We start from the raw sequence: 8,336 nt of genomic DNA, 5'->3' as shown, positions 1-8,336 counted from the left end.
TTTATCCTTTTTACATTATCCTTGTTGTACACGTCTGTAAGCGGTACATCTTTATCCAATGCACAGTCAGCTAAAAATTGAGTTGCGTCGACATTGGAAGGTAAACAAGCTCTTAGCAGTATCTGCCAATCCTTGTTGTTGGGTTCTACAGTGTTACCTAGATCCCTGATGTATTTTTGGCTAGCAACTAAGTCCTTTCTGGGGTCAGGAAATTCGGACACTATTGTTCTTAATTCCATTCTGGAAAATGGAGTGTACATGGCAATGTTCCTTATGGGAGTGGCTCCAGACACATCTGTTTTTCCATTGGGAACTGCTATTACCCTTACAGGAGCAATTCTAACAGCCTCTTCCTGTGTAGATTCTACTGCTTGTTGTGGTACAATTGTTTCAGTGTAGTGCATGGTGCCGTACTTACCCGTTGACACGACCTCACCTATCCCTCCGCTAGGGGCTTTCACTAATCTCGTGGGTGTCGCTGTGCCTACTGTGGTCTCTGCTATGGTGGCTGCAAGAGAGAGAGCTGAAATTGTTGCCGAATCTTCTTCTTGATCACACTCCTGAGGAAGGTTCAAAACAGGGTACATCTTGCACGGGTTAATACTTGCATGAGTTATTTGGTTAACATCATTAACATTTACAGGGTTACTAAGAGTTTGTGTTTTACAACCCAGTGCGTTTCTCTCCGCAATCAACTTCTCTCCTGCAATGTATGGTGGAGGAGGAGCTGTGGCTATCAGCTTCCTGACTGCCCCAGATCCTGCCGCCAGAGCCAAACCTCTCTGTATCTCACCTTCCTGGTGCCATAACTGTAAATAATCATGATGTTGAATTCGTCTCTTTGTTGATTTTACGAGACATATCCTCCTCCTTAAATTTTGTAACACTTCTGGACTAAAGCTACCTATTCTTGGGAATTTGTCCCTGTCTTGTACTGTCATTCTTTCCCATTCATCACATAAAGATTCGGTGTGACTTCCATATTTTTCACACATTACATATCGTGCCGACCCAACTGGTCGGTTCACAGAATCAACCTGAACCAAGGTTGATCGCCCCCTACCTGAGCAACTGGCCCCCATAGTCTGCAGGTGTTGCTTAGTCCTCCTTGGATTTCTGTATCAAGGTTTTCAGCAAGCCTTTACAGACAACCAAATTACTCCACAGTAGGCCGGCGGTGGCGGTTTACCGAGTACCCCACTCACTCGCCCACCTCGACCAATACGACCTGATCACACCGACGTGGTGCTGGCGTACTCGATACAGGGCCCTACCAAAAACCTTCTGTTTACTGGAACATATGAGGGTTACCCGCAGGACACTTACTCTTTCCAGTAAAGGTGGGGTTGTTAGATAGTTCCTGAGTGACCAGCGAACTTCCCTTTAAAAATAAAAAATTACACAAATCACGTCAGAATGTACAAATAGCGTTTGTGACCACTTTACTCTAATGGTATTAGGTCAGATTACTAACTACTGCACACAATTACGTGCGGTCCAATCGTTCAGTACATAAGCACTACCTGTTATGTACTGAGAGATTTAATGGAATCGATGTTTCCGGCCGCGATTCCTTCAGCATGAGCTTATGGCCTATATGGGTTCTGCACCAACACCCCAGGCGTTGTGCCTCTTGTACCTTTATAGCGGACCTTTTAGTACCTTGTGACCTCCTGGTCTTGTTACCTTATGACCTCCTGGTCTTGTTACCTTATGACCTCCTGGTCTTGTTACCTTATGGTCCGCTATACTCTAATGCTCAAATATTATTTAACCAGGGATGCCTCCCTAGCCACCGTATATGTCACTTACACGTATGTCCCTTGACGAGTACCCGACTTTCCTTTTGGTTCCACCTTAAAGTTGTATAAACTTATGTATAAAAACACACTCACTCAACACATGTACACTTTTGTTTCTATATCTATTTCTGCGCAGAAATTGTCTTCAGTCCAACAGTGTTACCAATTAGGAGCAGGATCCGTTAAACTAAATTTCAGATTTTTTTTCCAAAAAATAGATTTGCGTTATTTACCGCTTCGCGTTATCTACCGCTGTGCGTTACTTATCGCTTTGCGCTAATTATCGCTTTGCGCTAATTCAACTTTTCGTGACTTGAGCTACGTGGGCGTAACCGGACGCTACGTTGCGTAATGAACGCTGCGTGCGTCTGCCTTTTGGATTGCGTACGCTAGTCTTTGTTAGCGACACGTGTACGCAATGCAAAGATCCACCGTAACACAATATATACTTTTATCAATGTAAATGATCCCTGATCATCTACCGCAATCCACACTGACTGCCTTGTCTCCTAGACAAATCGTGTGTTGTTCTATACTTTAACTATTACCTTTACTATGAAATAACAGCAAATCTCTTTTTTTGCACTTTCTATCAACTATAAAAATTGGCAAACAGGAATAGTGATATACGAAATTGAAAAAGAAATGCAGATAAATGTATGCGTGCGTGTATACGCAAGACAGAAGAGAACTAAAACAGTTTTAAAAGACACAAGCGTTTTGTTCTTACTTCCGGTTCCCGGATTCCTTCAGCACTCTTTATCTAAGCGAAGCAGACGCTTATCCCGTCAGCACTGGGAGACAACCTCCCACCCTTTGCTGGGGGGATAATGTCTGCTGATCTACCTAGTGCAGATATGAGAAGGATAGGACGAGTCCCCAATTGACAATGCTAAATTCCTTTGTCGTATAAACAACCCTTTATGAAGTCTAAGAACACTGTACGCTGTTTGCTTAAGAAGTACCGTAATGGTACGCTAGTTGCGTAACGATCGCTCAGCCGTAGACGAGACGCTCAAGCGTCACGTTCGCTCACGGCCCAGTGATCACAGGACACGTTATTGGCTATGACTAGAGTAATGATTCGCTATGGCGTAGCTTACGCTCGAGACCACGAGGAGGTCACCAGCGGCGCAGACGCTCACAATGCTATACCTTTATGTCTAAACCTTATACCAATGAAATACACAGAATACCTTAATGTGAATACAGGGTGTATGTGCAACCTTGTGTAACCTGACTAACTACAAAGCTGCTTGAGCGTCACCGACGCTCAAGTGAACACTTAATACTATAGAAAATACACAGATACTGGTTTAGGGTCCGAAGCCTATTAACTGTATTATATCTAATATACTTGTAAAAAGGGGATAACAGTACAAATGATACACTCCAATATAACAAAGACTTCCTAACCACAGAACTAAACAATAAATACAAAAAGACAATACTACACTGACCTAAATGCAATACAATACAATACTATAATACTATGAGAGATATAAGAGAAAAGAGGAGAGAGAGAGAGAGACGGAGAGAGATGAGAGAAATTGGCTCACAGTAAGACAATGATTACGGAGAGAAAACTTACGCACAAAGGGTATGATCGCATGCGCCTCGATATCCAGCTCCCGGCTATCAGCAGATAACCGTTGATGAGAGAGAGAAGTTGGATATGGTCGGCCTGCCTATTTATGCCCCACACACAATGCAATCTCATAGTCCCTACAATCCCATTGTCCATTGGCCGAAGGAATTCGGCCCTGCATCATAACAAAAGGTCATAGGGTGATTCATACAGGTGGGCTGTGACGATTTCCAACAGCTCAGGTGGGTGGGAAACTAGGTTTCCCGCCGCATACCTGAGTATGAGTAAATAATAGAAATGGACATAAACTTCTTATGTCCATAACTATTCGCACGAGCGATTAATACGCTCCAAACCAACACCGGAATATTGCTAATTAAATACTCTTCCGATGGGTACCAAACACTGCTGTATGATTCCTGTTAGACCCTTCGTACGATGCAAAGAGGGATTCCTTTAAACAGGGACCTTCTATTTTAACCAAACTTTCAGAATCTATCAAAGGGACCATGATCTATAAACTACATTAATTGTGAACATTTGTAACGAATGAGTCGCACGCTACGACTACATAAACTCTACCGTAAATACGCATACCGCGCCTGCGAGTGCACGCTATCGCGGGTATGCGCCTTCACGGGAGAGCGTACGCATGCGCAGCGCGGACCAGTGTGCGGTGCAAATATGGCAACGTGCATAGAGACATTTTTCTGACTTTGACACTACGGTATTCCATACGCCAATTGCGTACTGTGTTCTTTAACCTTTTAGCGTGTTTTATACAAGGTATAGAATAGGCATTGTCAATTGGGGACTCGCCCGCTCTTCACATATCTGCACTAGGTAATTTCAGCAGACATTATCGATCAGCAAAAGGCGGGAGGTAATATTCCTCGTAGTGCTGACCAGATAAGCGTCTGCTTCGCTTAGTAAGGAGTGCTGAAGGAATCCAGAACCGAAAGGTAGGAACAGTACGTTATTGTCTTTTAAAACCTGTTTAGTTTCTGTTTTGCGAACGCACGCATAAATACACATACCTGTATTCCTGGGTTAGTAGTATTTGTCCGTATTTCATTCTCCTGATTGCCACACATTAGTGATAACGTGTTGAGACATTTGTTGTTATTAATAGTTAAAAGTAATATTTAAGGGAATAATTGTAAAAGGCACACACACAATCTCGCCTAGACTACAAGGGAGATTTGAGTGGTGGTCAGTGAAGGATTACTGTTAAAGATCATTCACATTGATAAACGTGTAGTGTGTAACTGTGGACGTACTTGGTCTGTGTACACGTGTCCTTACCAGGGCAGGGCGTACGCAGCAAGGGTCGACGCACGGAGCGTGTATTACGCAACGGAGCGTACGGATACGCCCACATGATACAAACCGCACGATAGTATTGTTTAGTAAGCGATAAGGAAATAACGCGAAAATAACACAAATCTATCTCAAATCCAAAAGTTTAAAAGTTAAAAGGAAAAGACTTTCTCTGTTGCAATTCTTCTGGGTCAAGCTAATACCGAATGAAAGGATTTCTGCGCTGAAATAAAAATTAAAGTGTACATGTGGTAAGAGTGTGTGTATATATAAGATTTCTCTTTTATTACGGAAGTGGGAACCATAGGCCAGTAGAAAGAGATACACCAGCGAGAGTGATATCGTGGGGTGGCTTGGGAGGCGTCCCTTGTTAGACTCGACACATTTATGAGCAGTAGAGTCTGCTGTACATAACAGAACAGGAGGTCACAGACCAGGAGGTCACAGACCAGGAGGTCACAGTACAGGAGGTTCAGGTACAGCAGACTAGAAGTAGAGAAGCACAACCGAAGAGGGTTGGTGCTAGACCCATATAGGCCAAAGAAGCTCATTGCTGAAGGAATTCGCAGCCGAAATTTTCGATTCCACTGATCGTTCCGCACATAAGATTAGTTGCTTGTGTGCAGATACGATTGTACCGCATGTGATTGTGTGCATTAGTGTGTCTTGAATTCAAAAGAACGCTACTTGCACATTGTTAACGTGATTTGTGTAATTTTTTTTATTTTAAGGGAAGTAGCCTGATCACTCAGGGACATTCCAGCGACTGATACTTGCTGGGGAGGGTAAGACACTCCCACACGCCCGAGCAAGTAGACGTACTTAGGTGCCCTAGGTTGGGTACGGAACCTCTGGGAACTTTGGTCGCCGTATTGGCCAGCGTGGGCGGAGTTAAGTGGGCGGACCTCGTTGCAAACCCCCCTCCGCAGCTTTACCCCGAGCATCTTGGTTTTTGTAAGGGTTGCCGGAGACCCTGATTGGAAGTCAGAGGTAGTGAAAGCAACGCCTGCAGAGATGGGGGCCAGTTGTTCAGGTAAGGGGCGATCAACCCAGGTTCAGGTTGATTTGGTAAACCGACCAATCGGGTCGGCAAGGTATATCATGTGTGAGAAATATGGTCATCACACAGAAATGTTGTGCAATGAATGGGAAAGGATGACTGTGCATGACGGGGAAAAGTTTCCCCGGGTAGGTAGTTTTAACCCAGAAGTGTTACAGAATTTAAGGAGAAGAGTTTGTCTAATTAAGTCTTCAAAAAGGCGTATTAGACATTATGATTATTTAACATTGTGGCAACAGGAAGGTGAAATACAAAGGGGGTTGGCGCAAGCCACTGGATCTAACCCTATCAGGAAACTGATAGCCACTGCTCCCCCACCACCATACATACCTGGAGAGAAATTGGTTGCAGAGAATGGCACTCAGGGTCATGTTAAATGTGTAGAAGTTAAGGATAATGTAACCAAAGTAATTAATGCTAACACTAATCCGTGCAAGTTGTACCCTGTTTTGAACTTTCCCCAGGATTGTGACCAAGAGGATGAGCCCACAACAATATCAGCACTCTCCCTAGCAGCCACCATATCAGAAACAGCAGTAGGCACGACTCAACCCGTAAGATTAGCATCAAAGGCCCCTAGCGGAGGGACAGGTGAGGTCGTATCGACTGGTAAGTACGGCACCATGCACTACGCTGAAACCATTTCACCAAGTATTGTAGAATCTACACAGACAGATGTTATTAGACTTAGTCCCGTTAGGGTAATAGCAGTGCCAAATAGGAAGACTGATACTTCAGGGGCAACCCCTATCAGAAACATCGCCATGCACTGTCCCTTTTCCCGAACGGAATTAAGGTCAATGATGTCTGAATTCCCTGATCCTAGAAAAGACTTAGCTGCATGTCAAAAGTATATTAGAGAGCTAGGAAATTCTGCAGAGCCAAATAACAAAGATTGGAGGACAGTTTTGAGGGCATGTTTACCCCCCAGTGTTGATCCGTTAAAGTTTATCGCTGATTGCAAGTTAGATGAGGAAGTACCACTAACAGATGAGTATAATCAGGATAATGTAAAGAGAATCAACTTACAGTTAGGAGTATATTTTCCTGCAGTTGTAAAGTGGAATAAAATCTTTACAATAAAACAAAAAGAAGGTGAATCCACATCAGAGTATTTTCACCGGGCTCTGCAGGATATGGCTAGGTACACTGGTATAGATGACATTAAAACAAATGTACACCACAGGGAAGTAGCTGTTTCAGTATTGATGGACGGTCTAAAAGAGGTTTTAAGGAATAGAATACAAACCACTAGGCCTGATTGGAGAGGTATGTCGGTGGATGCATTGGGAGAGGCTGCTGCTGGGCATGATCGGAATATCATCAGACACAGGGAGTCACAGAGTGATAAGTTAATGGCTGTAAGCATACAGGCCCTCACTACCCGGCCACCTCAGCCCAGAACTGTGACCCCTGTGGGTAAGTCAACAGGTATAAAATGTTATTGTTGCCACAGAGAGGGACACATAGCACGTGATTGTAAAGCAAGACAAATACAAAATTCATATCAATCCCCTAGACACCGACCTGACACAAGACATTGGGATCAAGGACCGAAAAGGCGGAGTTATGAGCCACATGCAGGGGAAACAAAAAGGTATCCCCCAAGAAGAGACTGGCAAATCTCTGATAGTTCCCATCTACCCCCACCACAAGTAATTGCTGCCAGCGCGATTCAGGGAGGTCACCATACCCAATAGGGGTGTGGCAACACCTGTAATCTACAGCCAGTGAAATTGATTGCAAGTCTTGGAAGTGAACCCGAGATCACAACTGATGTAGCTGGTAAATCATTAAATTTCCTTGTAGATACGGGGGCGGCCAAATCAGTGATAAATTCGACAGTGGGCATGAGAACCACTGGTAAAACCATTCCAGCCATGGGAGTAACGGGAGTAGTACAGCACTACCCTGTTAGCAAACCAGCAGAGATTACAATAGGGCCCTTGCATACCAAGCATTCCTTTTTGCTGGCTGCATCGGCACCGACTAATCTTCTGGGAAGAGATTTATTGTGTAAAATGGGGTGCGTCATTTATTGTACTCCTGAAGGTGTATTCTTAGACATACCTGAGAATCACGCTCAGGAAGTACGAGACATGCTAGACTCCCCATCAAAATTAATGTCACAGACCGTTATGATAAATAGGAGTTCATCCCAGGTAGAAGAAATGACATCTCAAATACCAGAGTCACTTTGGACTAAAGATGGACAAGACACTGGATTAATGGCAAACGTAGCTCCAGTAGTTGTGCAAGTAAAAGATGGTAGGATAGCTCCAAAAATCCCACAATACACTCTGAAGCCAGAGGTGGAGTTAGGAGTATACCCCGTAATAGAGCGCTTGCTACAACAGGGCATTCTGGTAAGAACATCCAGCACTGCCAATAGTCCCATCTTCCCTGTGAAAAAGAGTGGGGGGAGGGGTTACAGGCTAGTGCAGGATCTAAGGGGGATTAACAAAATAGTTGAGAGTCAGTTCCCCGTAGTGCCAAATCCAGCTGTCATCCTTATGCAAATCCCTCCCACTGCGAAATTTTTCACTGTTATTGACCTTTGCTCCGC

Source organism: Pseudophryne corroboree, chromosome 4 (genome assembly GCF_028390025.1).
Source record: "Pseudophryne corroboree isolate aPseCor3 chromosome 4, aPseCor3.hap2, whole genome shotgun sequence".
NCBI classification, from domain to species: domain Eukaryota; kingdom Metazoa; phylum Chordata; class Amphibia; order Anura; family Myobatrachidae; genus Pseudophryne; species Pseudophryne corroboree.
Note: the sequence above shows the minus strand (reverse complement) of the source record.